The sequence below is a fragment of the Belonocnema kinseyi genome, chromosome 4 (genome assembly GCF_010883055.1).
Source record: "Belonocnema kinseyi isolate 2016_QV_RU_SX_M_011 chromosome 4, B_treatae_v1, whole genome shotgun sequence".
Lineage (NCBI taxonomy): Eukaryota > Metazoa > Arthropoda > Insecta > Hymenoptera > Cynipidae > Belonocnema > Belonocnema kinseyi.
In genome coordinates this window covers 46,917,684-46,924,663 of record NC_046660.1, presented here as the reverse complement: position 1 = coordinate 46,924,663, position 6,980 = coordinate 46,917,684, and positions in this window count along the sequence as shown.

Here is a 6,980-nt window from a genome sequence, read left to right as displayed (position 1 = left end):
TATTCAGTCGGAATTTATGACAATATTCAACCCCCCCTCCCCCCATATCGCATACGCTTGCTACGCCCCTGTATTTAAGTAAGAATATTGCATTTTTAACAAGATAGATGAATTGTTCACTCAATATTTGAAGTTTCAACCAAAAAGATTCATTTTCTACCAGAAAATAAGAATTTTAAACAAAATACATGAATTTTCCACCAAATAGTTGAATTTTCAACTAAATCAGACAGATTTTCAGGCAAATAATAATAGCTGAATTTGGAACAAAAAGGCTAATATTCAAAAAAGAAGATTAATTTTGACCAAAAAATACCAATTTCCAAACAAAATATATGATATTTCAACTTAAAAAGAAGAATTGTCAACCAAAAATTGAACAGTTTAATTTTCAGTAGAAAAAATGAATGTTTAACAAAAGAAATGAATTTTAAAATAAAATGATGAAATCTTTAAGTGGAATAATTGAGACTTCAACGAAAAAGATGAATTCTTAACGGAGAAGATCAACTCGTACCAAAAAGACGAATTTTAACGAAATACATGAAATTATAATTAAAGAAAATAAGCTGTCAACTAAATAGTTTAAGTTTGAACTGAAAAAGATAAATTTTCGACTAGAATATTTAAATTGTCAACCAAAAATTGAATAGCAAAATTTTCAGTTTAAAAAAATTAATGTTCAACCAAAAAGAATAATTTTTAAATTAAGTGCTAAATTTTTAACTAGAATAGTTGATTTTTCATTCAAAAGATTAACTTTGACCAAGAAGACTAATTTTCAATAAAATGCAAGAATTTCCAACAAAAAAAGATAGATTTATCAACCACAAAATGAATAGTTCGAATTTCCGTTAAAAAAAATAATGTTCAACCAAAGAGATAAATCTTAAACTAAAATAGTCGAAATTTAAACCAAAATGAATTTTCCACAAGAATGATAAATTTGTAAGTTGAATGGTTGATTTTTAACAAAGAAGATTAAGTTCTACCAAAACGACGAGTTTTCAACAAAGTGCAAGAATTATCAACTAAAATTAAGATGAATAATGTTCAAACAAACAGATGAATTTTTAAATAAATATTCTTATATTAAGCGAAAAAAGATACGTTGTCAATTAAAAATTTGCCCGCTTAGCGGGCACATCCTCATCGCGCTTTGGGCGCGCGGCTCGCAAGTTTGAGCACGCCCAGTGCGCGCGACGATTAAATCTCGCGCTTCGCGCTCGCCAATGGGTTACGTCGCGCTCGGATATTTATTCTTTGCAAAAACTTTCTCAAAAATATCTCTTTTAGATGGCAGTATTTTTATGCGTCTTTATATTCCGAATTGTCAACTTAATTAAGTATGGTCAGAGGTTAAGCTTCACAAAGCTCTGTAGGCTTTGAAGTTGAACAGCTTTTGTTGAATCTTTTTTTTCTCGTAACTTTCGTCGTTTTTCCACACACAGTTTGACCACAAAATGAAATTTTTTTATTATTTTTGTGCAATCGAAATTTGGATTTTCGATTTTCCAAGAAAATCCAAAAATTTTTATGATAATCTTGTAGGACTTTCAAAAAGCAATGTTTTTCTCGTCTTGACTTTTTTCATGTCGTTTGTTTTTTTGCCTTAAATTGTGATTTTCGTTTGATTAAATAATTTTTGAAAATGCTATAACTCTAAGAATGTTCTTTTTATTTAAAAAAGTTATTATTTAAATTGTTTGTCCTTTTTAATACTCTAAATATCTTTACATATGTAGAATTTTCAAATTAAAAAAAAATTGGACTCAAAAATTGTCAAAATGCGCTCACTTTTTCAATTCTTATCAAAAATGGCTAATTAACAAACTTGTCCTTTCTTTTAGTACCTAAGAAAAGTGTGCCAACAATGGATTTGATACGTTCTTTTTTCGAGAGTTATCGTGTTACGGTCGGATGGACGGACAGACAGACAGACGCCATCGTAAAAACCTGATTTTTGGATTCAGGGGGTCTCAAAACGTGGAGATCCGTTGAAAAACATTTATGTCAAATTTCGGACAACTCTAATACTTTGTCAATTATAAATGATGCGAATGTAAAAAAGATAAATTATCAACCAAAAATTAAATAGTTAAATTTTCAGTTAAAAAAATTAATTTTGAAACAAAGAAATGAATTTTCAGCTAAAATGATCGAATCTTCAACAAAATTAGTAGAATTTTAGACCAAAAAAAAAACATTTTTAATCAAAGAGATGTTGAATTTGCAACCAAGAAGATTAACTCCTATCAAAACGACGAGTTTTCAACAAAGTGCAAGAATGATCAACTAAAGTTAAAACGAATAATGTTCAACAAAAGAGATGAATTTTCAAATAAATATTTTTATTTTAAACGAAAAAAAGACAACTTTTCAATTAAAAAATATAAATTATCACCCAAAAATTAAATTTTCAGTAAGAAAAATTAAAGTTAAAACAAAGAGATTAAGTTTCAACTAAAATAACTGAATTTTCAACTGGAGTAGTAGAATTTTAAACCAAAAAGTATAATTTTTAACCAAAGAGATGAATTCTCCACAAAAAAATCTATATTTATGGGGGCGGGGTAAGGTTAATTCGGTAAAAATGCATATTTTCAAACAAATTTCACCCTGAAGACAATGCTAGTTCATTTAGTTAATTTTAATATTATAAAACATCATTTAAAGAATATTTTATGAAATTTTTATAGAAAAAATTCAAACAATAAGCCATTGGAATTAAACCTTATGAGGCGCCTCGAAAAAAAGTTATTCTGCGGTCATGGCTGTCATTGATCACTGAATCTGCCAAAATAAAAGGAATAAAAAAGTTTTTATTAGTTTATAAGTTTCTCAAGGTAACGCTGTCGAGTTTCGTTTTTTGATTGATTTTCTAATTTTTCGTAACACTTGGAAATCAAAAAACCTATTTTCGTTAAAAAATATTGACAAATTTGTCATTGTAAAATTAATAATTATTATTATAAATTTTCGACAGAGTTACCTCATAATTTAAAAATTCAATATAAGCAAATCTTTATCGTCCGAGAAACCAATGTAGGAAGATGAACAAAAAAAACAACTTAGTTGTCAACAACGCTATCGGACAAGTTTTTATTTTAGTTTCAAATTGTAAAAGAGAATATCCCAACGTTTCGGAAATTCACTATTTCCATCATCAGGGGAGAACCGATAAAATAGGTATAGTCTAGAATAGTAAATAGATGAATATGTGAAAAAGTTATAATAAAAAAAATATATAAACATAATAATATAAAAATAATATAATATATAAATAATATAATATAAAAAGTTGTAACTAAAAATAAAAAATACTTACGGATTAGTTTCGTAAAGACATCATTTTTTTGGAGTCAGTCAAAAATAGCTGCGATTTAGTAAATTGTTAATATGTGGATGCGAACAGGAAATTTCCAAATTAAAATTAATCTTCTGTAAAGTCTAAAATAGTAAAATTGTTAAATATTATTATAAACATTTTTTTTAATTTAGTAAGGTTAGGTTAGATTAAGAAGCATTTTTATTTACCATATTTAGAATTCCTGAGTGATTATTTTTAATTAAAATTGTTCATTAAGATGTAACTAAGCCTAGTTGAAAAAGAATCGGAACCATAAATCGGAAGAAAAGAGCGCCAAGTATAAAAGAATACAAATAGAGGGATGGAAGTATTAAGAATGTAGAAACTAGAAAGATAGTTTCTATTCATGAAGTAACAAATTTTTATTTTTAAATATTTGGATATTGTTGTTAATAGTATTGTGAAAGAACAAAAAAAATCTTTAAAAAACGAATTATTTTTAATGAAAGAATTCAAAGACAGAATTGTATGATTCATTAAGGTAGTCTAAATCAACAATTTTATTAATGCAATTACCTAGCTCTTTTTTAATAAAAACCATTTCAGCAAAGACCGGTTTTATAATATTACTCTCTTGATGTAATATTTCAATCTCATCCCAAAGAAAAAAGTGAGAAATTGATTTTGCATTGATATTGTTATGTAAATGATCATTTAAGACGTTATCATAATTTAATCTAACACTATCTTCATGTTCTTTTCGTCTAATGTGTAAGGGTCTTTTTGTCTGTCCAATAAAAAATTTACAATTATAACCAAAACGATAGACTACGTCGGTTTTGTTCAAGCTTTCTAATTGGCCTTTGCCTAAATTAATCATTATATCCAGTTTAGAATTTATACGAAAAGTTGCGGTGATTTTATAAGTTTTTAAAAGTTTTTTTATATCATCGTAAATTGTACCATAATATGGAATAATAATGTTACTTTTTGTATCAAATTCTTTATTCACAATACTATTAGAATTGATAATTAAATTTATGTTATTAAGTTCTTTTAATCTATTAATAATTTGTTTGTCAATGATATTTTGTGGATAGTTATCTAAAAATAGATACCCATTGGGCACAAAATTTGTCGACGTCTTTATGACATCGTTACGACATCTTTACGACATCCTGTATCCATGTCGATAAGGTGTCTTTACGATATCGCAAATGAGTCGTATGGTCTGACGATGTCTTTACGATATCGCAAAGACACCGAAACGACATGGGCATAGGATGTCGTAAAGTTGTAAAGATGTCGTAACGATGCCGTAAAGACGTTGCCAAATTTGGTGCCCACTGGGTAATGTTTAACTGTATTTAAATTATTACTATAAAATTTCTTGTCAGAAAATAAAATAGCTCAATCGACTAAGTTTTTTATAATTGCAATTTTATGTTGTAGAGGATGTTTAGATTAAAAATTAAGTAATCGGCCAGAAGATGTTGATTTGCAAAACCAATTAGTAGAAACAGACCCATTATCATTTTTAATAATGCTAATGTTAAGAAAGTTGATAGAATTGTTATCTTCTGATTCATATGTAAATTGTAATCTTGCGTGAAATGAATTGAAGGTTTCAATAGTTTGTTCAATTTTATCTTTAGGAATAATTAAAAATGTATTGTCTACATATCTAAAACAGACAAAAATTTGAAAATATAATTTCTTAAAAATTTCAGATTCTAAAGCTTTACAGGTAATGCAGTGATTTTTTTAATGTGAGACCATCTTTTTTCTATACTATTTAGAACCAATTCTACGGAAACATTAGTGAAAAGGGAAGTTAGGTCTAGAGACATTATAATGTGGTTTGAAGGAATAGTGATTTTTTCAAGTTCTTGTTTTAATTCCATTGCATTTTTTTATAAAAGATTTAGGTTTCAAAAATTCATAGTTTGACAAATACGTTTTAGTTTTCTACACTCGAAAATCAAAAATTAAACATTAATAAACGAGAGTTTTTTCTATACTTACACAAAATCATCGATGCATGGCCCGTAGAGTGAACATCCTTTCTTCTGCAAAGTTTTGCGACCGTTCTTGATCAACGGTCTCTTAAAACTCTATATCTCTGTTAGTTTTGCTTAGATCGGTCTCAAATTTTGAAACAATATTCTTGAGAAGTTTTACATTCATATGCAAAAATATTTTTTAAATGGAGAAAAAAAGATAACCTATCAACTAAAAATTGAATGGTTAAAATCTTAGTTTAAAAAAATCACGTTCAACCAAACAGATGAATCCTTAACTAGAATTATTAAATTTTAAACCAAAAAGAATTTTCTAATAAAATGATAAATCTTTAACTAGAATAGATGAATTTACAACCAAGAAAATTAACTACAACCAAAAAGACAAATTTTCAAAACAGTACAAGAATTATCAACTAAAAAAAAAAAGCTATCAAATAAAAATTAAAATTTTAGTTTAAAAAAATCACGCTCAACCAAATAATTAAATTTTAAACCGAAAAGAAGAATTTTCTAATGAAATGATAAATCTTTAACTAGGATAGTTGAATTTGTAAACAAAAAATGGAATAATTAAACTTTCAGTTCATAAAATTAATGTTAAACCAAAGAGAAGAATTTTCCAAATAAATTGATGAAATATTCAATTGAAATATTTACATTTTCAGTTAAAAAGATAATAATTTTCAACAAAATAGTTGAAATTTCGACTGGAATATTTCAATTTATAGTGAAAAAAAAATAGTAAATAATTTTCTGCCAAATAAGATAGGAATTTTTATCAAAATATCTAATTTTTAACCAAAGAGATGAATTTTCAATTAAAATTATGAATCTTGAAGGAGAAAAAAAATGTTTTAACACAACAAAGGGGGAGGGTCGGTAAGGCCGGTTTTTGGCCTAATTTATTTTTGGACCAAAAAATCTGAAAAAATCATGGTAGTATCTTATAAGTATCCCGAGTCGATTGCACGCTAAACGGACTACCCTCCACCCCCAGCCACCCCCACCCCCCTACAAATATAGGAAACACCACTACCCACCAACTGTATTTTCGAGAGATTTGACACTCTTAAACATGTATTCTGAGGTTAGCTCGGGTTTACTATGGTTTTCGGGGTCGCCGAATACAAATCTGGCGTCCTTTGATTTTTATCGCGTCAGGTTCAAGGCCATTGGAAGATCAAATCGAGAGAAAACTGTAAAAAAATCCAAAAAAATACGTTATAGGTTTTTGGAGTCGCTAATTACGAATCTGGCATCCGTTGAACTCTATCGCTTCAGGTTCAAGGTCATTAGAAGGTCATTTGAAGGTCAAATCGAGAAAAACGGTAAAAAAATTTTAAAAAAATATCTTATAGGTTTTTGGGGTCGCTGATTATGAACCTGGTGTCCGCTGACCTTTATCGCGTCAGGTTCAAGGTCATATTTTTTCCAGCGTTTTCTCTCGATTTGACCTTCCCGTGACCTTGAACCTGACGCGATAAAGGTCAGCGGACACCAGGTTCGTAATTAACGACTCCAAAAACCTATAACGTTTTTTTTTTATTTTTTTACCGTTTTCTCTCGATTTGACCTTCCAATGACCTTGAACCTGACGCTATAAAAGTCAAAGGACGCCAGATTTGTATTCGGCGACCCCGAAAACC